Below are 26,125 nucleotides of genomic sequence, written 5' to 3'. Positions count from 1 at the left end.
ACCAGCAATATGCGGGGCCGAATAGGTAAATCTGCCATCAGGTGTTTTTAACATGTGAACATAATTGTTAATCTGCCTTTGTTTGATTCTCTTGGATTGCCATGGACATAAAAGTTATGTTGGGAACGTAAATTCATTAAGTAAATTTTTAAGCTGGGCTCGAAGGTCGTTAAGTTCCGTCAGGTATTGGCTAGCCAGAGATTTTTTATGAAGCCTCTCTAGTTTCTGAATCTGAGACAAAAGAGTATTAGAAAGTTTATCTCGTTCTTTTTTCTTATGGGAACAAATGCTAATCAACTGTCCTCTAACATAAGCCATATGCCTACGTGAAGAGAAGTGTCTGGAAGGGCATTTAGCTCGAAATATTCTTCAAGTTTATCCCGAATAGAATCTCTAGTTTCCTGTAGTCTCAAAATAGAGTTGTTAAGTCTCCTCCTAGGCGTTCTGCCCATTTGATTGGCAAATTGCAAAGTAAGGAAAATAGGTGCATGATCAGAGTGTAAATGTGTACCTATGACAGTATGCACACAGAGCTGGAGGCAGGCTTTATGCAAAAAAAAAGTAGTTAAAGGTTGATAAGAAGCATGCACAGGAGTGTAAAAGGTGTAATCCACCTCTGTCGGGTGAAAGCACCTCCAAACATCAACCAGGCCCCGATCCTGCAGAGACGTTTTAACTTTCCTCAAAGTTCTATAAGATAAAGCTGATTTTTAACGGAAGAGTCCGTTAAAGGATCCATGACCAGGTTTATGTCAACACCTACAATAAGCAGACCAACAGCCACAGAGTCAACCAAATCCAAGACATTACACAACCATGCAACCTGACCAACATTTGGAGCATACAAATTGACAAGGGTAAGAATTTGAGTGATTATTTTACCTTTCAGAATAGTATATCGGCCATCTGGATCTGGAGTGAGAGAGAGGCATACAAACGGGACAGATTTCTGAAAACCTACACTCAGAGGGGAGGCAGAACTATTGCACCCACAATGAAACCGTACTGGAAAGAAAGGTTCGGATAGTGATCTTTTTTTAAATGTGTCTCTTGTAGCATCAGAACATCACATTTTAACCTTTTCAGAGAGGAGAAAATTTGACATTTCTTTGAAGGGGAATTGAGGCCCTTCACGTTATATGACACTATTTTCTTTTTTAAAACATACAATTTTTATTGAGAGAAAAATATAGATATCGCATACATTTTTACATACAAACTGATTGCGGGGCATTCCTCACTGACAATAATTATAGAGAACAATGCATTATCAGAATACATTCACATCACACAAAGCACCCGTTTAACAAATGCTCAAAATAATGCTCAAAGATCAGGCATGAAGTTGTAGTAAATCCAAAACATATGTGTACCCTGAATAGTAAGACTGTAACTCAGTAATGAAGAATAAAATCAAACAAAGAAAAACAAATAAACAAAACAGAACTAAGCAAAGCTCACTGGACCATAGAAATTAGGTATAGAGAATCTACATAATAGCGAGAGGAAATCCATTTATCCCAAAGAAGATATTGTGACACATGGGTTCCTTGCAGGAAAAGTGTTCTTTCCATAATACAATTAAAGTTAACATACTGAATCACCTCATTTAACGTAGGAGTGGAGGTTTTCTTCCAATACTTAGCTATAAGAATTCTTGCAGAGCATAACACATGAAAAAGAATCGTCTTGTCGTGAGAGTATAAATCAACTAACCCTACATTAAGCAGGGCAAGTTCAGGAGTACATTCTAGCGGGTATTGTAAGACGGTCGATAATAATTTCTCTATTTTACCCCAAAAAGGCTGTATGACAGGACAATACCAAAAAATATGCTTAAGAGTCCCCACCTCCTAACAGCATCTCCAAAAGACATTGAAAGAATTAGGATATATCAAAGATAGGCGGTGAGGTGTCAGGTACCATCTATATAACATCTTTCTAGTAGCTTCCAAATGGTGAGTAGATTTGGACAGTTGAGGGGCCAGTGAAAATGTGGATTCCCAATCCACACTCTTCTGAGGTAAGGATAAATCTAACTCCCACCGCGCAACAGACTGGAAAGCTGTCTGTTGTAAAATACCCAATACAGCCAAATATGCATTAGACCCCCTTTTGCAGTTATTGAATATTGAAAAAATTAAATTCATAAAGTGATTTAGAAGGAGGAGAACTCCTGCTAATGCCCAGCAAGAAATGACGAATCCGGACATATTTATAAAAGTCAGTTGTTGGTAAGTTAAACCTAGCAACCAGCTCTGCAAAAGTAAAAAGAACAACCCCACTCCAAACGTCATTAATGGTTTTAATGCCATTTGTTTCCCAAATGGATAAGTTCAAATCAGGTATTAATTGCGAAAGGGTCTGAATATTAATTTCAGACACTCTCAGTGGAAAGAGTGCCTTTTTGACCACCATCGATTTCCACGAACATAGAGCAGCCTTAATAGTGAACAAAGATGGAGTAGGGATTGGCAATTTAAGAGCTGCAGCCCATAAATATGTACTAATAGAATCAAAGTGCCCACTTCAATAATTACCAAATGTTTTGGATGTGTGGGGTTCAACCACTGTCTTAATTGATCTAAAATACAAGAATGATAATAAGCTGCAATATGGGGAAAGCCCAACCCCCCTTTAGCTATAGGAAGGTATAAAACCTGAATAGCAACCCTAGTTTTTGTTTTTTCCATACATATTTAGCTAAAAGATTCTGAAGTTTGTTTAAGTACAAAACAGGAACCCAGATAGGCAAGTTCCTAAACAAGTAAAGAATTTGAGGTAAAATCAACATTTTGAGAGCTGCAATGCGTCCTACCCACGAAATTTCAAACCGAAGGTGGTCATCAAGCTCCCTCTCCAACTGAGTAAGTAAAGGGGGATAGTTAAGAGTATATATCCTTGAAACAGGATATGCCAACTGAATCCCTAAATAGGGAAGCCCTTGAGACGTCCAATTAAAGGTATATAAGTTCTGCAAAATATGTACATCATTAGAAGATAAACCCATACTCATAATCTGTGACTTACTTTCATTCAATTTGTAATAAGAGACAGCACTAAACTTCTTCAGAATGGACATAATATGAGGGAGGGAGACACAAGGATCCGACAAAACCATAAGTACATCGTCAGCAAAAAAACAACAATTTTGTGCTCAGTTCTACCAATAGTAATTCCCTGTATTTCTGGAGTCGATCTTATAACCTCCGCCAATGATTCCATCACAATAGTAAAGATCAACTGGGAGAGCGGACACCCTTGGCGAGTGCCATTAGATATGGAGAACGGAGTGGACTGTTACCCTGAAGCTTGCACAGTAGCTGAAGGATGAGTATACAATGCCACAATGATGTCCCGGGCTTTCCCTGTAATACCAAATTTGGCAAGCACAGCATCCAAATCACCCCAATGCACGCAGTCAAATGCCTTCTCCGCATCCAAAGATAAGAGCAATGAAGGCGTCTGACGGCGCCCCACCCAATCTATGAGATCTACAAAACGCAACCTGATCCTGAGGAATCAAATGTGGAAGTACGGAAGACAAACGTAGGGCCAGAATTTTGGAATACAATTTTAAATCAGTATTAAGTAAGCTGATGGGCCTAAAATTTTGTCTTCTATCTGCAGATTTACCCGGTTTAGGCAATGTGATGACTGTGGCCCAAAGCATTTTCGGGGGAAATTGACCAGTTGAATATATATGCGTAAACAATTGGAGAAGTTGTGCGGTGAGAATGGATCGAAATGTTTTAAAATAATCATTAGTAAGACCATCAGGACCCGGAGATTTCTGAGATTTCAAAGTAGCTATAGCGTCCAGTATTTCTATAAGTTGAAAGGGCTGAAACAAAGCAGTCAATGGCGTAATTTTTGGGAGAGAGATAGAAGCCAAAATGTCAGCAATATCTGTGGAGGAAGGTTGAGGGACATCAGGATCTTGGTTTAAGTTGTAAAGGGAAGAGTAGTACTATGCAATGGAATTCGCAATATCCTGAGGGTTAAATATAATATCATTTTGCTGGTTATAAAGAAAGGGAATTCTAGCTTTAAAAGCTTGGTGTTTCAATTGTTGCGCTAAAAGGGCACCCACTCTATTACTATGCCTGTAGAATTTAACGTTTAATCTATGTAAAGCTCTATCATACTTGTATAAATCAATTTGGTGTAATTGCGTATGAAGGTGACTAAGCAATCGAGACTGATCTGCACATGCCGTGCCCTTATTTAGCTGTGTAAGATGAAGAATTTAATCTAATAATTGAAGACGTTTAGCGTCCCTAACTTTTTTATCTTTAGCCGCTAAGCTAAGGAAATGACCCCTCATAGAGGCCTTACGTGCACACCATACCGTTGTGGGTGTCACGTCAGGAGTTACATTAAATTTAAGGAACTCTTCCATAGTAGAAATATTAGAACCCTGGTATTTAGGTGAGTTCAATATAAAATGGTTGATCCTCCAAGGAAATGAGGGGGGTTTATTAAAGTTTTCAATTGGAAAACAGATGCCAGAGGCAAAAAGCCCTATTTCCCAACTACCATTAGAGTTGTTAAATTTTAAAATACAATCTTTATTGTGCGGATTCAGCAAACAGACAAAACCAACATAAATAATTAAAATTCTCAGTGCATGGATCGGGTCAGCAACCATTAATGGTTGTATCGGTATGCACGTGTATGTGCCGTCTATACTTGCAGACCGGCAAGGTCTGGAGACCGTTAATAGCAACAGTGGACTCCTAACCAGTTAGATTATTAAATTGTTAAACCCTAAATTCCAGCATGTATTAAAATTGAAAGAAGAGCCCCCCAGGGGTTAGGAGTCCACTGTTGCTACTAACGGTCTCCAGACCTTGCCGGTCTGCAAGTATAGACGGCACATACACGTGCATACCGATACAACCATTAATGGTTGCTGACCCGATCCATGCACTGAGAATTTTAACCATTTATGTTGGTTTTGTCTGTTTGCTGAATCAGCACATTAAAGATTATATTTTAAAATGTAACAACTCTAATGGTAGTTGGGAAATAGGGCTTTTTGCCTCTGGCATCTGTTTTTCAATTGTTGTATCTGGCCTGCCAGCTACCAAGGGTCCAAACCATATTTGTTATTAAAGTTTTTAGACACCGACATTGAAATGGGGGCATGGTCTGACCAAGTAATAAGTCCTATTTGAGACGAGGAAATCCTATCAAACAAAGGTTTATCCACAAAAAAATATATCAATTCGCGAATAAGTATCGTGAGGATGTGAAAAGAATGTAAAATCTTTCTCATTTAAATGTTGCAAGCGCCAAACATCCATCAAACCTTCTTTAGACATGACCTGAAACAAATCAGAGGGAGAATGCATGGCTCCAGGAGCTGTAGAATCCAGAGAAGGCCACATGACTTTATTATAATCTCCTACCAACACAAGATGCCCACTTTAGAAGTTATGAATCAATTTAAACAATTTGATGATAAATTGAATCAGATGAGTGTTTGGCATATACACATTAACAATGGTATATTGCACATTATTCAAATGACAGACAAGAATAATTTAACGCCCCTCTGAGTCAATATGAACAAGATCTTGAACAAATGAAACCGAATGGTTAATTACTATGGAGACTCCCCTTGTAGAGACAGCCAGAGCCGTGTAGACATGAGGAAAGTGTTTATGTTTAAGCCTAAAAATTCAAATTTTTTTCTCTTGCAAACAAAGCACAGAAGCCTGCAACCTTTTGGCTTCAACCCATAGCATTGACCGTTTAAATGGGCTATTTAGCCCTTTAGTGTTCAAAGAGGAAAATCGAAGCACCATGGTAAAATACAAAAAATATATACCTCAAAGAAACATTCCATGAAAAATAGCATTATAGCAAAGATTCGCAGTATAATAGGATGACATAATAAGGTAGAACCCGTGAGCTTAGCAAACAGAACAAACCGAGCTAACAGTTGAGCAAAAAAATAACAAACAAAGTAATACAATCTAGCTTGCACAATCCCAGAAGGGAGGGAAATCTGCATTAACAAGCAATAGACATGATCCCACCCTAGGCCATGTTAATGAGACAGCTTGACAGACCTAAAAATAAGGAGAAATAGACATAAAACAGTCACATCAAACATCTACCTCTATGAAGGCAACTCATACACAGCAAAACTACACTTCACCAGTATGAGTAAAATTATCAAGATACATTTAAGATATAGAAGAATGATGAGGTTTAACTTGCCGCCATTCTGTATACAGGCAGAGAGGCTTCTTAGGTGGAGAGATATCACGCGTCAGCGAGGAAGTGGCAGACTTGGAAAGACCAGCATCTAAGTTCCATCCTTTAATAAGAGTAGAGGCCTTAGCCGGAGTATCCACCACATGTTTCGAATCTTTGTGCGAAATAATTAATTTAACTGGGAAACCCCATTCATAGGGAATTTGGTAGTCATGAAGAATCCGTGTTGTAGACACAAATTCTCTCTTGCGAAGTAAAGTAGCTGCAGAAAGATTGGCAAATAATTGTACATTACAGAAACGGTCAGGAAAGAAGGTCACATTCCTAGTTGCAAATAGGAGTTTATCCTTGAAGTGGTAGAAATGGATACGAGCAATCACATCCCTAGGCGTCGAAGTAGGCAGGGATCTTGGTTTAGGGATACGATGTGCTCTGTCGATCAGCAATTCCAATTGCGGCGTGTCCGGCAAGAGAGCCACAAAAAGATCTGTCAAGTATTCCACCAAGTGAATATTTTTTATATCCTCGGGTATGCCCCGAAATCGAACATTACCGTGTGAGAGGTCTACCATGTCTGCAATTTTGCATGTAAGCGCTTCCACCTGTTCTTCCAAACAAGTATTAGTATCCACCAGGGCATTATGGGCACTTGGAAAATTCAGCCATCTTATTCTCAGTGAGTGAGGTCCTCTCCCCCAAAGCAATAAAGTCTTTTTGCAGATCATGAAATGCACTTTTAATAGACTGTTGAATTGATGCATGAAGATCATGCAATAGATGCTTAAGTGCAGCCTCAGTTACTGGCTTCTCAGACCCAGCAGTTTGCATTGACACATGCACCATGTTTAAAGCATGCTCTGCAGGAGAGCTAATGTTACTCACTGAAGGGGAAGATGGAGGTCTGGAGGGTAACAGCCCAGATGGAGGAGAAGCAGAGTGCAGCAGCGAGACATCGGAGGGCTGATGAAGGTAAGGTGGTGAGGCAGCAAGGATCGTACCTCTAGCAACCTCTGAAGACCTCCGACTTGCAGCAGAGTCTCCTTGACACTCTGATAAAGACGAGCCGGGGCAATTTTGAGATCTTGCCGTCGGAAAGAACTCTGTGAGTTTAGATGTGGCAGGTTTCTTCCGAATCCTTCCCATGATAGGTAAGTGTCAGGCAATGTTCCGGTATATGTATATGACAGATAGAGTCACTGAAGACTTGTCAAAAAGCCGGTTTGAGCCGAGAACAGCCTAGGAGCTAAGGAGCTAGAATCAAACGTGTACTACTCAATGCGCTAGCGGCCACACCCCCCTATATGACACTATATTCAATGAAGGAATAATATAGTAGTATAAGTGAAAGAGAAATCATAAAACAGAGAAAAACAAGCAACATAATGACAGCAGTACAATATATTTCTACAACTTAGATCCCAGATAGCCACGACTAATTATCGCTCACCTGTAGTGTTCAAAATAAAAGTATTTGAAAGAGAGTCATACCTCCACAATGTAAAAAAGGAAAAGACAAAGTACAGGGACACAACATAGAGTACCAACAACAAAGGGGAAGGGAGAGAACAAACGGGTAATATAGATGGGGAGCACCCAAAGCAGGAAACATGAACAATATCGGTTCATACAGAACCTTCCAAAAGGGGGAATTTGGTAAGTTAACCATAGGAGACAAGGCCATAACATCCCACCCCGTGTCAAAAAAGGATATAGAACAATATCAGAGCCACGACAGTCTTATCAATTTAGGGATGGTTAGATCTTTCTCCCAAAAATCTGCGCGGAGTCAAGCGTCCCAATTTTTTTCCTGCTTCGTTGTTTTTTTGGAGTCTGAATATTTTCCCAAGGTGTCAGATGAGCCGTGTGAGGAAGGTCAAATCCGAAACTGGATACCAGTCCTCTATGTCCAAAGGTTCGATGTCCAGATAAGCATAAACAGAATCTAAATCAGTAACTGACGAGATGAACAAGCAGCGACCATCATGGAAAAAGGATAAACCAAAAGGAAAAGTTCAACGATACAAGATGTTTTTATTCCTCAAATAATCGGTAAGTGGTTTAATAAGATGCAGTTTTTGAAGGGTACAAGTCGCCAAATCCTGGTAAATTACAATAATAGAGCTGTGTAAGGAGAGAGCAACAGAATATCTTGCTTTGGTCAAAATAGCATCCTTAACTGGCTCCCGCTGTGTTTTTACGGTCAGCGGTCAGTGTTCTTAAAACCCGAGCCATAGACTTTTTACGGCTCGGGTTTTAACTTGCTGCCCGAGCGATCGGGCAGCTGAATGTTGGGTGTCCGGCTGTCAATGACTGCCGGGGACCCTGAGGAGAAGATAGAAGCAGCTTTTGCTGCTTCTGTCTTCTCTGATCTCTTTTAGGCCTCGTTTACACGAGCGTATTATACGCGGGTGCGACGCGCGTGCTTTTCACGCGTGTCGTACGCACCTATAATAGTCTATGGGGCTGTTTAGACGATGCGTGTATTTTGCGCTGCGTGAGTGCGTTGCGTAAAACTCACGACATGTTCTATATTCTTGCGTTTTTCACGCAACACGCACCCATTGACTTCAATGGGTGCGTGAAAACAACGCATGCCACACGGACGGTCCTGCGTTGCATGCGCGAAAATCACGCAAGAGCTGTCAAAAGGATGAATGTAAACAGAAAAGCACCACGTGCTTTTCTGGTTACAAACATCCAAACGGAGTGTCAAATTAGAGATGAGCGCACCGAACTTCACCGGGTTCGGCCGAACTCGTTTTGACCGAACCCGGCAAAAAATGTTCGGGTACGCGACGTCAGGAGACAGTCACTGCCTACGGTGCTCAAAGACTTAAACTGTTTCAGCACCATGGACAGTGACTTTCGATCACAATATACATATACGTGTAAAAAAAAAAAGAAGTTCGGACTTACCGATAAGTCCCGGCTCCTTCCTCCAGTCCGACCTCCCGGGATGACAATTCAGGCCAAGTGACAGCTGCAGCCAATCACAGGCCAAGCACAGGCTGCAGCCAATCACAGGCTGCAGCGGTCTCATGGCCTGCCGCGTCATCCTGGGAGGTGGGGCCGGATGACAAGAGAGGGACGCGTCACCAAGGCAACGGCCGGGAGACCGGACTGGAGGAAGCAGGCAGTTCATGGTAAGTTTGAACGTCTTTTTTTATTCACAGGTTGGTGTATATTGTGATCGGCATTCACTGTCGAGGGTGCTGAAAGAGTTACTGCCGATCAGTTAGCTCTTTCAGCACCTTGGACAGTGACGGGCCTCGACTACCTCATCTCTATGATGGCGGCTGCGTGAAAATCACGCAGCCGCGCATCATACACGGATGACACACGGAGCTGTCAAATGCCTTTTGCGCGTTTAAAACGCAACAAGGCTGCGTATACGCAGTGCATACGCCATACAAACGCGCGCAAAACGCAGCGTTTTTTGCGCGCGCAAAACGCACACGCTCGTGTAAATGAGGCCTTACACAGCGCTCAATGAACGCTGTGTATAGGAATAGAGGCAGAGGCCGCGCCGCTGTCTCTATTGCTCCCGGTGTTCATGTGACTGGTCACATGATCGCCGGGTGCCGTTAGTGACAGACTGCTACTGGGTCTTACTTGACCTAGCACAGCCCTATTAGTGACAATCGTCACTATGAGAGGGCTGATTTCCCCTGTAACTGGGGCTGCTGTGCAGAAACATGGTGTAAAAGAAAGAAAAAAATATATAAAGTTCCCCAAAGGTCTTTTTTGACCTTTGAGGGACAGACAATAGTAATAAAAAAATAAAAGTAAAGTAAAGTGGAAAAATGTTTTATTAATAAATACACATAAAATACCCACCCCAAAAAAAAAACATTTCCCCCCGCCAATCATTGTTGAAACGCTAGCGCTGACCCAATTACCCTAATATAGACATGTAATATATTAAAATTTACGGTAGACAATGACGATCACAAATAAAAGGTCTATTTTAGGGTAAAACTATGTTATTACCAAAAAAAATAGTTGAAACGGAAAAAAAGGCTTATTTTTTTACTATTATATTCAAACTTTAAGAATAAAAATTCTAAAATAGAAAAAAGGTTGTGTATAAGAAAATGATAAAAAAAGAAACCTGCATTGTCTACGGAAAAAACATCGCAAAAATCACGTAGTTACCCCAACAAATAAAAAGTTATAGCCATTTAAAGAACGCGTGCTAAAAATGGCTAAACGGTGTCTGGTCCTGAAGGCTCAAAATAGCCCGGTCCTGAACTGGTTAACAGTGTAATTCAAAAAGCGGCAAATCACATCCCTCGGTGGATCGGAAGCTTTAGGTTTAGAGCGCAAAGCCCTATGGGCCCTCTCAATAATAAAGTCACCATGTGCATTAGGGCCTAAAAGAGTGCGACAGAGCTCCTTAATTGTTTCCATCAATGCATCGGCAGAAACGGATTCAGGTATACCTCTGAAACGCAGGTTGTTCCTGCAGTTTCGGTTTTCTTGATCCTCCAGAGCTCGAAATGCTGAATTCAGGTGCAATTGGCAGGAGGAAAAACACTGCGTGACAGCAGTATTGAAATATAACATGGAGGCTTGAGTCGATTCAAATGTTTCAACACGCTGACCTATGCGCATATCCTGTTTCATTTCAGCCAGGTCTATAACAAGAGGTTCCAGAGCCCTATTAAGTACCTTTTTGAAGAATGCTCTTGTAAGCGGCAGTTCAGTGGAGGTTCCCCCTGCATCACTCTCTCCATCCGAGGCCTCAGACTTCCCTTCCTCATGTGAGCGGGATGAAGTCGGCGCCATCTTGGCATTATGTCCTCCTGCACCCACCGGCTTCCTTTTCACAAATTTCTCCATATCTCCCTGTGCCACGACAGGTTTAGAGGTATCCGGATCGTCTCTAGCCTTACTGCCACCGATCTTGACCATAGTGAGATGAAACAAGCTAACGTAAGCTAAAAGTGAGCTATTGTAGACACGTCCATACAAGTCCAGCGCTAGCTCCACCCCCCAAGAATATTTATATTCTACTAAAGTAAATAAGTATATGGATAAACAGTGTAGGCAAACAATGGTATGTTCTACCCCTTATAGTACTGATTACAATGAAATAGTGACTAAAGTGAAACAATATCTTCCTATATTGTACAAAGACCCGATGTTAAAAGATATCATGAAAACTGGATGCAATTTTATAGCTAGAAATTCTGCAAATTATGAAATCGCTTATTAATTGCAATACTACTCATGTAGTGTACATAATTTATTGCAAAGAATGCAATCTACAATATGTAGGCTGCACTATTAGAACACCCAAAAAATGCATTGCAGAACATATAGCAGACATAAAAAATCCCAATAAACGTAATGTATCAGGAGCAGCAAAACATTTCATAGAGGCTCATCACCGCAATATGGGGTCTTTTCAGGTCTGTGGGTTAGAAAGAGTCTTTAAACCTAAAAGATGAGGGGATTGGAGAAAGTTACTCCTTAATAGAGAAGCATTGTGGATCTTAAAACTCGATAGACGCTTCCCTAAAGGGATGAATTTCAGGAATGATCTAACGTATTTATACTAATTAGACCAAATTCATATTGAACTAACAGATTGTATTATATTTAACAAGTCCTATTATTTGAGCAAGAACTATTATTAAGCAAGGTATTTTCAGAGTTAAAATAACTTCTCAAATTAGAATATAATGCAGGATACTACCATAAATATAGCTCTATTCTTACTACAATTAAGATGTCCATTTTCAGATGAGAGTTTATTCTATGTTAATGTATAGTTTACCCTTGATAATCACACAAATTTATATTGAAATATATTAATCTTATAAGACTACTCACATAATAACATAGGAGCTGTTTTCAGCACCTTTTGTGAAACTCTGCATTAGCTTTACCGACAGGTCTTAAATTTGCTGTTCTTCTGCACCACGGACCTGATAATTATCATTACCACACACCTGAATCCTTTCTCACTGAGTTTTACATAAAGTGTGCAAATAAAACATCTGAATGAATATGGACCAGAAATAATTATGTTTATTCAAACTGCTACATTATGTGAAATGGTGGTCACTTCGGAATTAACAAATATATGTTTTGAAAACTAATACTGAAGTAATCTTACTTTTGTGTCTAGTGAAGTTTATATGAGGTTAGTATTAACTCCCCCCATAGTGAGTCATATGACATAGGATGTACCTGGTTATAAAGATTGAATTTGACTCTGCAGGAAGCCAGCTATGATTAAGAAACCTAGTGGTTCGCAACACGTTAGCGTCTTCCCGGCATTTTAAATCTGTTTTAACGTGATCAAATAAACCAGAAGTTTTATTTCTACGAGTGCTGGATACATGCTTTCTCATATAGTATGACATTAAGGACTACCTGGATAAACTTAGTCTACCAAGACTTACACAGGAGCAAGCCCAGTTGTAAGGGGCCCCCACAAGATCTAGTTTTAAGTAGAATCCTTAAGAATAAATCCCCTAGTTTGGACGGCTTTCCTTTCGAGGTTTATGTTCAATATGAAGAAATCCTAGGTCTTACACTAGTCTGGATATGTAATAGATTAAAGAACATAGGGGAAGTAACGGAGTCCATTAGGGAGGCTCTAATTGTTCTTATTCTTGAACAAGAGAAAGACCCTATAAGATGGACTCTTCTAGACCAATTTCATTAATACGGATGTTAAACTGTTGGCCAAAATTCTGGCAGACAGTATGTGCAAGGTGGTCCCCTTAATAATACATTTCGACCAAAGTGGCTTTATGCCAGGTATGGCCACTGTGGACAATTTAAGGAGGTTGTATATGAACCTACAGAGTGAGCTGTCCAACCCAGGGGAAAGAACCATACTCATATTGCATGCCTTTAAGTCATTTGATACGATAGAATGGAATTTTTATGGGGCATGCTTTTAAAGATGGGCTTTGGGCCCAATTTCTTTAAATGGGTAAGGCTTTTATGCACTAAGCCCAAGGCTAGGGTAATGGTTAATGAACAAGAGTCAATAGACTTTCAAATGCAGCGTGGCACAAGACAGGGGTATCCTCTTTCACCCCTGCTCTTTGCCATAATGATAGAACCATTGGCCATAGACATCAGAAGGGATAAAGATGTTGTGGGTTTCGAGTTTGGGGAGGTCACAGGAAAGATATCACTCTATACGGATGATGTCCTTCTATGTTTGGGGACGCATCCCTCAAAAGTAAGGATATTGGAAAGTTTTAAAGTATACGGATCATACTCGGGTCTGAAAATAAATTGGCATAAATCAGTATGTTTGCCAGTAGATGATTTAAATGAATATTTTCCAAGATCTATTCGTGAAGTTTCGCCTTCACGAACAATAAAATATTTGGGTATTAATATATTAAAAGAACCACAGGATTTTGTAAAATTGAATTTAGTCCTGCTACTGGGTAAAATTAGGGGTAAGATTAGAGTTTGGAAAAATCTCACTGTTTCAATGCCTGGGCGTATCGTCCTGCTTAAGATGGTTCTTCTACCTCAAATAATACATTTTATGCAAAAATTATTTGGGAACATCAAAAATAAATGAAAGGTACAGGGATGCTACGGTTTTACACCAATATGGGGAAATACAGACCTTAAGGAGATAAATAAGATAACTAATCCAAAATGCTGGGTATAACTGGGGGTTGTCTATCTAGATCAAATAGTGGAAAGGGAAAATATTATAGGGTATGATAGATTCAATATTAAATACAAGTTAGATATCACTACCTACAATTATTACATGCATGCAAAGTCGAGGACCAGAGATCAGCCAAAATTGGGGATATCTCTGATGTTGTTGAGTTGGCAATGAATACTAGCTCACTTAAAGGGAACCTGTCACCAGCCTTTCACCTATTGAACTTTAATTATCCCTCACTGGCCGCTGCTATCAAAAGCTCATTGCCGTTATCCCCTCTCCTAAACTCCTCCTCCAACTGTAAATAATGGTTTGCAAACATTTTGCGCTTTTTATCGTAATAATTTGGTGTCTCTTTGTGCGCACACACCAGAACAGGACATTAATGCACAAGCGTGGGATTTTGTGTACTGGGGGAAGGCAAGGAGCTGTCAATCAAAGGTAAGGAGGCGTGGTAAACTCGGAAAGACTTGAGGAATGAAGATATGACTCTTTTCAAAGGAAGATTTGACTCTTATCAAACGAAGATATGACTTTTTTTATGCTCATTTGCATATGGTGTGGGAACACTAAAAAACGGAATGCTAAAGCTACAGAGCCGACTAAGAAGACAATTATAGGTTATATGGAAATGATTTTTCACCCACTACCACCTGGTATTGCTGGTTTAATAGGTGTAATGCTAGTGACAGGTTCCCTTTAAGGGACTGACGCATAAATTATATATGCTTTATATAAAGCAAGATTTGGCAGTAAATCCCTAGAAGGCAAAACAACATTGGGAGAGGCTTTTGGAGATGGAAAACCCTGGTGGCTGGTCTTTGGCTCTGAGGTGCCTTACTAATAGTCTGGCACCTAGGATGTTGCAGTTTTATGTCCTACATAACTCCCATTTCTGTCCAGATAAAATATCTAGGTTTTATAGTAACTCAGATTCTAGGTTTCCTAGATGTAAGAAAACAAATGCTGACAATATACATATGCTGTGAGCATGTCCTAGGGTCAGTATTTTCTGGGAGAGAATATGTAAGGTAATATATAATATGTTTCAAAAAGTGGCCTCGTCAAAGTTGTGAATCTGTATATTGGGTGCCGTAGACTTAGCTGTAGAAAATTCCAGGACCAATATGGCAGTGGCAAAACTTCTATACTTTGCTAGGAAATGCATTCTACTAAATTGGAAAAATTTGAGCCCTCCCACATTACAAAATTGGGTAAATTATGAAAATTTTTAAAAAAGTTTGAACTCCGTGGAATAAAAGTCAGCATGTAAGAGCAGTGATGGATACGTTGGAGATTATGTAATGGGAACTGGAGGACAAAAGAGGGGGGCGAAAGCCAAGGAGGGTAGAGGATAGAAGGGGAAAAAAAATCCTAATTTAAAAATATGGGGTAAAATAAAGGGTAGAGAGGGGATAGGATAAAATAATCGTTAGAAGTTGGAGTATGGTAGATTTAGACTAACGTAGCTAGTTATAACTTGTATAGTTACATTACAAGGGACTTCAAATGTTAAGCTTCCCCTTAGGAGTATGGAAGGGAAAGGAGAAGGAAGAAATAATTAGTTTCTTCTTGTTTCTTTTTGTTTTTGTTTGTATTTTTCTTAGTTTTCTCCCTCTTTTGTTTCTGCTCTCCCTATTGGAAGTGTTTTTAGTTTGTTTTGTATAAGTGAATGAAAATTAAAGAAAATTAAAGAAAGAAAGAAAAGAAAAAGATGTCTGTGAAATTAGGCAAACCCTCATCATATGTAATAAATCAGAGAAACTATATTAATAATAGCATTGCACTGTTATTAAATTACACATGGAGCTGTTATTTGTAGACTGTATGTTGGTATTATTTGAACACTGTAAGGTGGTATTAGGCATGGTGTGGCATAGTTTTATAGGCACTGTTCAGTGTATTATTTGCATCACTCTATTGTAGCATTGCTATTAAGGCAACTGTATGGAAATGTTATTTGGCCAACATTTGTCATTGTATGGTACTTTTACAAAAATGTCTGCACTAGTTTGACTGACAACTACTATGGTGACCAGTATCTCTCCCTGATTATCCGGTTGTATATGGGCAGGTGATGTCTCACTTTATCACTAGGGTCTGGGAAAATTTTGTGACAACCTCTATGGGGTTTCCCGCAAACGGATATAAGTGGGCAAAGGGTGAGAAGAACTTAAAAGAAGGCGACAATTTTTAATTGTTCAATCACTGACATTTTGTTTGAAGTCCAGTTTGAGTTGTATACATTATCTAAAGATATAAAATGACAGAGATGTAAGCGGAAATTTTATTAGAGAAGAAGAAGGAGCGGATTAAGGCTCCGAAATGCATTTAGCCACCTGTGATAGCATTCCACCTCAGTTGAATACGATATCCATCTATTTGTGATCCAACAACTATAGACCTTAAGTCCAGCTTGATAGCGATCATTGAGAACCTATGCATCTATAGGACATGCATCAACAAGCTGCCAGCCAGGTCCGATGGTAATGTCAGCTGATGAGTGCTCTTGATTTACTGACAAACAGATAAGAAGAGCTGCATGACCAGGGACTGGTGAGTAATTTTCCATATTAACAAGTCATTAAGACAGTACAATGTTAGAATAAGTTGACTTAATTATTACCAATTATTACACCAATGCACAGTTATAACAACAATTCTTACAATAATTTTATTCATATCCAAGAGGTGGTGCAGCTATACAATTTTTGATACATTTATTAGCATACAACGACGGCCCCGCAGTTTGGCTTTTAGGGTATGTGCACACGATAGCAGGCATTCAGGAGAAAACAGCTGCCTTGTTTCAGACGTAAATGCTCCTACTCGCATTTTGCGAGGCTTCTCTGACAGCCGTAAATATTGAGCTGCTCTTCATTGAGTTCAATGAAGAACGGCTCAAATTACGTCTGAAAGAAGTGCCCTGCACTTCTTTTGCCGAGGCTGTATTTTTACGCGTCGTCGTTTGACAGCTGTTAAACGACGACGCGTAAATGACAGGTTGTCTGCACAGTACGTCGGCAAACCCATTCAAATGAATGGGCAGATGTTTGCCGACGTATTGTAGCCCTATTTTCAGACGTAAAACGAGGCATAATACGCCTCGTTTATGTCTGAAAATAGGTCGTGTGAACCCAGCCTTAATCTCATACCCTGCAATCTAGTCTTCAACTATTGATAGTTATTATATACATTCTACAATATTCTAGATAGATTGGTGCCTTTATCTGTAGATTAAACATTATTTGGTTTAGACTGTGCCATAGGATACTCTATTGTGGGCAATTTTTGGAACATTGTTCTATTACTATTGTTTTTATTTTGTGATATTTTATTGTGCTGTCCATATTATCTCTTTCTAATAAGGTAAATATATATCTATGATTAATATTTATGTAGTCCCATTTCTATGGCCATAAAACCTATGCATTCTCACCAACATCCCTGTTCACCATGAGGTAGTGTCATGCTTAGGGCAGCATTTACAAAGTGGGCCCGGAAAGTCAGTGGTAAGTTTGTGACCTGTGATCAGATTTCTTTAAATTGGGGTCTGTGGCACAGGCTAGTCACTATACATGGGGGTCGATAATATGGATTGTGTGCTGTAACAGGTTTGTAGTTATTTTACGGTCCATTACCTATTGGTCAGTGATACATTCAGCAACCTTTTAGAAGTAATCTGTAGTAGGTTCAGGAAACAACAAGAGATGGGTGGCCACACTAAGTGTATAGTGAGTGCACAGTCTTTGCCTTATATAAAACAACTGTGATTACCATAAGAGTAGGGCAAAACAATTACATGCACGTCCAGATAATATCAAAAGTAGCTATTTTATTGATACCAAGAAGGACAAAAAAATTAAAAACATTGTATACAGAAATGCATGATCCACAATATAATACACCGTAAAGTGTGTAAAAGCCCCAAACACAATCTGACCTACCGGATTATATGTGAAGCACCAAAAGTAACTCCACCTCAATCCACATATTAAATCATATAATGTAATATAGACATCACAATTTGACATTCAATCCATCAAGAAACATAACCAAAACCAGCATAAAAATCAGAAGTCGGTATGAGCCCGGCAGATGGGCACACACCAAGAGAAAACCCAGCATATCGCCAGACCCGGCTTCCTCAGGGTTTGGTGGACTAGTATGGTGTCCTCTTTATATACGTATAATAGCAGATGTAACCAAGAAAGTAGTCAGTGGTATGTTCAGTGTCGGGGGATCCTGGTATAGTGCTGCTACCTGGTTTCATTAAAGCAACCATTGGCCAAGTCTCTGCTGGTCAGTGGAAATCTTGCAATCGCTATCAAGAGGCAGATGACATTTCAAATATTCTCTGTCTAGAATAGAAGGAAAAAAGTAAGGCAAATAGGACTCATGGTATTTGTTGCATGATATTTCATCAGATGAGATTCTTCTTAAGAAGAGGCGAATACTTCTTTTTTTTTTTAATTACCACTTAATATCTAACTGGTTTTCATACAGATTTCAACTTTCACCTTCCGTTCCAGTACAAAAGACAATTTGTAAACATAATATTTTAACAAAGGAAAGTATTTCATTTGTAAATCTTGTTTTATATTCTATGGTATATTGAAAACAAGGTTTCAGGGTATTCATTTGCAAAGTCATTAAATGGTTGTTACATTATTTTGTAACGCAATTAGTAGAACATATGGTTTTCAAAAGATTTTGAGTTTTATAACTCTTTTATTTTGTTTTATATGTTACCTATGTTAATGGTTAAGACATTTTACACACATAAAACTAATCTGACAAAGACACCCAGGTCTGCCAGACGAATGGCCTAATAGTTTTCCTGTCAGTTTTACATATGTGTTTGTGTGTGTGTGTGTGTGTGAGAGCGCGTGTGTGTGTGTGTGTGTATATATGGATAGATGATAGATAGACAGACAGACAGACAGACAGACAGATCGCGATCGATAGATAGATAGATAGATAGATAGATAGATAGATAGATAGATAGATAGATAGATAGATAGATAGATAGATAGATAGATAGATAGATAGATAGATAGATAGATTTGAAAATTGGCTAGTGAGGCACAAACATCTATTCTCTTTGGCGCATTTGCTTCATAAATAGGTCTAAAATTTGATACAACATTATGCACCAGTAATGCACTACATTTTGGCGAAATTTACGACAAGGTCTAGGCACAATCACATTAGAAATTCTGCCCCACAATGTTTAGTTATATAAACTGTTATATATTACAGATATAACCTTCTTTATATTTAAATGAACATTCAGTATGCTAAAACATATGGGAAGCTATTAAAATAAAATTGAAAACAAACTTCATAGCCAGTAACACCATTTGTCTTTCTAACCTAGACTTCTTGTTAATAATCTGATGTGCCTTAAATCTGGAAAATTAAATTTCAGATTTCGGAAGAATTTATCTGTGACTGACATGGAATAGCTATTCCAAATAGCTCTCCACACTGTTATTTCGCTGTTATTTTCCCTTGGAAGAACATTCTTGTTGGTTTATTATATGGTAGCACAATTACCGATAAATCAGCACTTTGCAGAAACAATTTGGCTGGCAGAACATTGAAGTACTTCCAATTGACATAAAATTTGTATGTAGCCCATAGCAGTGATGGACAGCTCCATTTCTGATGCTCTGTGTAGCCACCTTGATTATTTTTGACACAAAATATTCTTACATAAATTGTTTAGTATTTAAAAATGTCTTTTGGTGAAATGTAATATAAGAAAATGTATATAATATAATTTATACATATAAAAAACTATGATAAAGCACAACAAAGTAATTATTTACCACCATAATTCTGCCATTAACCTGCAGGGAGTGAATTCAGCTGATCTGGCCTGCTTCTCCCAATCCAAGTGTGCCCTGTGTCCCTCCACTCTCTCTCTCTCTCTCTCGCAACTGCAGTGAAGGCTGGAGATGGTTGCGACAGTTATCCATATAGACTGGCTACCGCACTGTATCATCAGCCATATTCCATCAGCGACTGACATCTAATGTATAAGCTAATCCTCTGAGCTACCAAATCCTGAACCCTGCGCCCCCTACTGTGTTATTCCCAAGGGCATTTTATATTTATTTTCTGTATATGTGTGTCTATAGCGAACATTCAGGAGGTGTTTATATTTATGTATGTATGTAATTTGAAGTGTATATATGGTGTTAGTATTTGCATATATGTGTGTAGATGCAGTTAGAGCCATATTTACTAAATTTCACCTATGGTATGGTACCTAGGGCAGCAAGATTCAGGGAACGACGCTAGCGAGCATAGGTTAGGATATGCCATCGATGCGTGATAACATAGGGGGTCCAACCAATGTGATCCCCACCCCGTTGCTAGAACAAAGTAGAGGCAGGGCTAGGAAACCACTCTGCCGCATTGGCTCTACATGATTTTTTTTGGGACGCGATATGGTCGACGAATAACTATAATAGACCGGCCATGCAGCAGAAAAAGATCAGTGCTTTCCTAATGCCAGTGCTACTTCGTTCCAGCAATGAGCAAGGTACCTATTGGTCGTACCCCCGCTGTTTGGACATTAATAGTATATCCTAACAATCTGTCATCATTTTATTTGCAGGTAGAATAATGTAACTACTATAACTGCTGCTTTTTGGGAAACGTTATAGTATTTGGTAACAAAGCAAAGAAATATTGTTGTTTTTTTTTTCTCAAAATGAACTTGTCCAATATTCATATGTCAAAACAATACATTTCTTTTACTATCAAAGACATTGGTAGTTTGGATAAATAACAACTACAAAGCATAAACGTGATTTCGTATAATATATTACTGTACTGTCATTTCAAAATTGCTTCTGTGCATCTGGCTGTTATGACTGACTTTGAAGGATATTTCCTCTGTCTAATGATAGTAATCAAGTAGTTGCCACCCTTTAATCTTCAGAGACAAATAATCAGTATATATTAAAACTGAGATGACTAGAAAGGCTGTACAGGGAAGACAATGTGACACGGAACACGAAAATGGCATATAGGAGTCCAGTATTATACCAACCTGCCAATTTATGCCTGGCTTTGATGTTCTTTCATAAAAAAAATAAATGCTGAATTCATTAAGTTGGATAAAATGATCTATTTGAAATAATTTTCTTGCTTAGTATTTGTTTAAATTACAGTAGTTTAAGGAATGTGAATTTTTGTTATCAGATGACCAGCACAATCATTTTTGCTTCCATTATGAGACAAAAGATCAGGTTAGAAGGATATTTCAATCATTGTAACATTTATGTCTTAAAGTGTAATTCCAGTTATGTGTTTAAAGTTTCTTATAGTGGTATTTCTTTGGATAAAGCTTGAAAACAATATGTTTTTATTTTAAAAAAAACCTGCAGCATGTGATCGCAGCAGGTGGCTGACTCAGTAGACACCTGCCAATGGAAGCAGGATGCGACGCTTTGGGAGACCAGGGGAGGTGAGTGAGGTTTTTTTTCTCAAATCTTCTCTTCTCCCTTCTTCTTCTCTGCAGCAGCAAATCTGCATGCAAATCAGCACCAAATTGAACATAATTTCACCACAACTCATGCACCGTGAAATCCCAAAAGTTTGGGATTTTAATGAGTCTGAAACTTTTGGGAAATTTGTATCAAACGCAATTCGTATAGAATTGATTCACTCATCTCTACTCCACACAATGACATATATGTAACTACCATTAAGGCAAATATTGCCACCATACAGTGACCATATAGTGGTAGATGCCAGTTATACACAGGATCTCTGCAGACAATATAAGTGATTACATCACAATTAAATTGAGTGACTCACAGGTGATGTTTTCTCTGATTCCAGTCATTCACCTTCCCTTTTCTTCTCAATCTGGCCCATGACAACTTCTTTCAGCCATAATGTAAAGGATTTGCCTGACACAGCTTCTGTGTCGACACCTGTGGTTAATCAGCCTGCATCTGTTTCTAGGTCTGCTAGATTGACTCGATCTGCTACCACTCAGGCTGGTAGACTGAGGAGTGGGGGAGCCTATCGCAGCCTGGCCAGATGGTTCTAGCTCCGCCCTTGGTCTACTTATACCTTCTTTTGCTGCTTGTCCTTTGCCTGTGATTCTCTTGTTTCCTGGCTCTGCTGTTCCTGCTGTTACCATTGACCTCTGCTTCATATTGACCCTGGCTTGACTGACTATTCTCCTGCTCTGCATTTGTTACAACGTACACTCCTGGTTTGACTCGGCTCGTCCACTACCCTGTTGCTCACGGTGTTGCCGTGGGCAACTGCCCCACTTCCCTTTGCTTCTGTGTACCCTTGTCTTGTTTTGTCTGTCGTGCACATATTGAGCTTAGGGACCGTCGCCCAGTTGTACGCCATCGCCTAGGATGGGCTGTGCAAGTAGGCAGGGACTGAGAGGAGGGTAGATTAGGGCTCACCTGTCTGTCTCCCTATCCTGACATTACATAATCACAGGCCCCCTCCTGAAACGCTGCTCCCCGTCCTTGGCTACCTCGAGGAAACCTCCGGTCCCTGTTCTCACCCCTGAAGGGGTAGAATTCGAGGTGGCCAAGATTGTGGACAACAGGATGGTCTAAGGCTCCCTCCAGTACCTGGTCCATTGGAGAGGATACGGGCCTGAGGAGAGGACTTGGGTATCCGCCCGGGATGTTCACGCCGGGTTATTGCTCAGGAAGTTCCATCTTCGGTTCCCCAACAAGCCACGTCCACCTAGGAAGGGTCCAGTGGCCCCTCATAAAAGGGGGGTACTGTAAAGGATTTGCCCGACACAGCTTCTGTGTTGACACCCGTGGTTAATCAGCCTGCATCTGTTCCTAGGTCTGCTAGATTGACTTGATCTGCTACCATTCAGGCTTGTAGGCTGAGGAGTGGGAGAGCGTATCGCAGCCTGGCCAGACGGTTCTAGTTCCTGCCCTTGGTCTACTTCTCCAGGAAGTTCTCCCCCACTGAGAGTAACTACGACGTTGGCAACCGCAAACTCTTAGCCATTAAATGGGCATTTGAAGAGTGGCGCCACTTCCTGGTGGGGGCTAGGCACCAGGTAACGGTCCTTACCGACCACAAGAATCTGGTTTTCCTAGAATCTGCCCGGAGGCTAAACCCGAGACAAGCTCGATGGGCGTTGTTTTTTTACTAGATTCAACTTTGTGGTCACCTATAGGGCTGGGTCTAAAAATATTAAAGCTGATGCGCTGTCGCGTAGCTTCATGGCCAGCCCTCCTCCAGAGGAGGATCCTGCTTGTGTTTTGCCCCCAGGTATAATCATATCCTCTGTTGATTCTGACTTAGTCTCTGAAATTGCGGCTGATCAAGGTTCAGCTCCCGAGAACCTTCCTGAGAACAAGCTGTTTGTTCCCCTGCAATTCCGGCTAAGGGTACTCAGGGAGAATCATGACTCTGCACTATCTGGCCATCCAGGCATCCTGGGTACCAAGCACCTCATTTCTAGAACCTATTGGTGGCCTGGATTGCTTAAAGACATTAAGGCCTACGTCGCCGCTTGTGAAATTTCTGCTATGTCCAAGACTCTCAGGTCCCAACCAGCGGGCTTACTATGTTCTTTGCCCATTCCCCAGAGACCTTGGACCCATATCTCCGTGGATTTTTATCACCGATCTGCCCCCTTCCCAAGGCAAGTCGGTGGTGTGGGTTGTTGTAAACCGCTTCAGTGAGATATGCCACTTTGTGCCCCTTAAGAAACTACCCAATGCCAAGATGTTAGCTACCTTGTTTGTCAAACACATCCTGCGTCTCCATGGGGTTCCTGTCAATATTGTTTCTGACCGAGGGGTGCAATTTGTTTAATTGTTTTGGAGAGCTTTCTGTAAGAAGTTGGAGATTGATCTGTCCTTCTCCTCTGCCTTCCATCCTCAAACTAATGGCCAAACTGAGAGGACTAATCAGTCTCTAGAACAATATTTAAGGTGTTTTATCTCTGACTGCTAAGATGATTGGGTCTCCTTCATTCCCCTCGCCGAATTTTCCCTCAATAACCGGGTCAGTAACTCGTCAGGGGTCTCCCCCTTTTTCTGTAATTTTGAATTTAATCCACGGTTCTCCTCCGTTTCACCTGGTGGTTCCAACAATCCCGAGGTAGATGTCATTCATCGGGAACTGTGCTCAGTCTGGGCCCAGGTTCAGAAGAACATTGAGGCGTCCCAGAGCATACAAAAGACCCAGGCAGATAAAAGACGTTCTGCTAACCCCTTGTTTGTGGTCGGGGATCTGGTGTGGCTGTCTTCAAAAAATTTGCACCTTAAAGTTCCGTCCAAAAAATTTGCTCCCCCGGTATATAGGGCCGTACAAGGTCATTGAGGTCCTTAACCCTGTCTCCTTCCGGCTGGAGTTAGCCCCGTCTTTTCAAATACACAACATGCCTCCCTCCTGAAACGCTGCTCCCCGTCCTTGGCTACCTCGAGGAAACCTCCGGTCCCTGTTCTTACACCTGAAGGGGTAGAATTCGAGGTGGCCAAGATTGTGGACAGCAGGATGGTCCAAGGCTCCCTCCAGTACCTGGTCCATTGGAGAGGATACGGGCCTGAGGAGAAGACTTGGGTACCCGCCCGGGATGTTCACGCCGGGTTATTGCTCAGGAAGTTCCATCTTGGTTCCCCAACAAGCCAGGTCCACCTAGGACGGGTCCAGTGGCCCCTCATAAAAGGGGGGGGGTACAGTAAAGGATTTTCCTGACACAGCTTCTGTGTCGACGCACGTGGTTAATAAGCCTGCATCTGTTCCTAGGTCTGCTAGAGTGACTCGATCTGCTACCACTCAGGCTGCTAGGCTAGGAGTGGGAGAGCCTATCGCAGCCTGGCCAGACGGTTCTAGATCCCGCCCTTGGTCTACTTATACCTTCTTTTGCTGCTTGTCCTTTGCCTGTGATTCTCTTATCTCCTGGCTCTGCTGTTCCTGTTGTTACCATTAACCTCTGCTTCATATTGACCCTGGCTTGACTGACTATTCTCCTGCTCTGCATTTGTTACCACGTACACTCCTGGTTTGACTCGGCTCGTCCACTACTCTGTTGCTCACGATGTTGCCGTGGGCAACTGCCCCACTTTCCTTTGCTTCTGTGTACCCTTGTTTTGTTGTGTCTGTCGTACACATATTGAGCATAGGGACCGTCGCCCAGTTGTACGCCGTCGCCTAGGACGGGCTTTGCAAGTAGGCAGGGACAGAGTGGCGGGTAGATTAGGGCTCACCTGTCTGTCTCCCTATCCTGACATTACACATAACTTATCTCTGCAGAGTTTGCTTCCCAAACGTTTTTGGCTCTTTATTTTTACAGCACATTATTTGCATCTTGCTGCCCCTTTAACATTGCCCTCCTTCTGCAAAAATATTGTCAGAAACATTGTGCCACCAAAAATAGCAATGGCAAATAGATAGTGCTGAAATGGTAATAGTGTCCCACTTAGTGCATCTCTGAGTTCTCTTCGAAGTTATAAGGCCATCCACGCGGTAAGAGTAGCTCTCTTTGTGCTACACATAGTACTAGTGCCTCCTTAGTCTCCCACACACAGTAATAGTGCCCTCTTTGTGTCCCACACATAATAGTGATCCTACAATGTAAAAATGTCCCCCCTGCGTAATTCTCCCCAAGCTGTAAAAGTGCCCCCATTAATCCCCACGCAGTAATAGTGCTCCCTTAGTTCCTCACATACTGTAATAGTATGCCACACAGTAATAGTGCCTGCACAATGTAATAGTGCTGCCCACACTGTAATACCTCCCTCTTTAGCCCAACACAGTAATAGTGCCCCTAATGCCACCTACATAGTAATAGTGGCCTCCACTATTATAGTGCTCCCCTATAGCCTCACAAAGTAATAGGGTCCCATTAGTGCTCTCTAGACAGTAATAATTAGTAATGCCCTTGGTGCCTTGCACAGTGATGATGTCCCTTATTATTCCCTACCGTATTAATACCCCCTTTGTGCCCCTTCACATTATTGGTGCCCCCTTAGTACATCCCCACAAAGTAATAGTGCCCCTTAAAGCCCCCACACAGTATTTGTGACCCTTTAGTGCCCCTTAAAATAATAAAATGCATACTCACCTACCCCTATTTCCACAGTGATCGGAGCAGAGCAGTCTTCAGGCCTCTTTCAGCTGGTGTAGTCAGCGGCTCAGCATAGGTGCGTGTACTGAGCTGTCTATGGCAGAGTGAATGGTAGAACAGAGACCTGATGGCTCCCTGCTCCACCATAG

This window comes from Rhinoderma darwinii, chromosome 3 (genome assembly GCF_050947455.1).
Source record: "Rhinoderma darwinii isolate aRhiDar2 chromosome 3, aRhiDar2.hap1, whole genome shotgun sequence".
Classification (NCBI taxonomy): Eukaryota; Metazoa; Chordata; class Amphibia; order Anura; family Rhinodermatidae; genus Rhinoderma; species Rhinoderma darwinii.
This window is presented reverse-complemented; position numbering follows the sequence as displayed.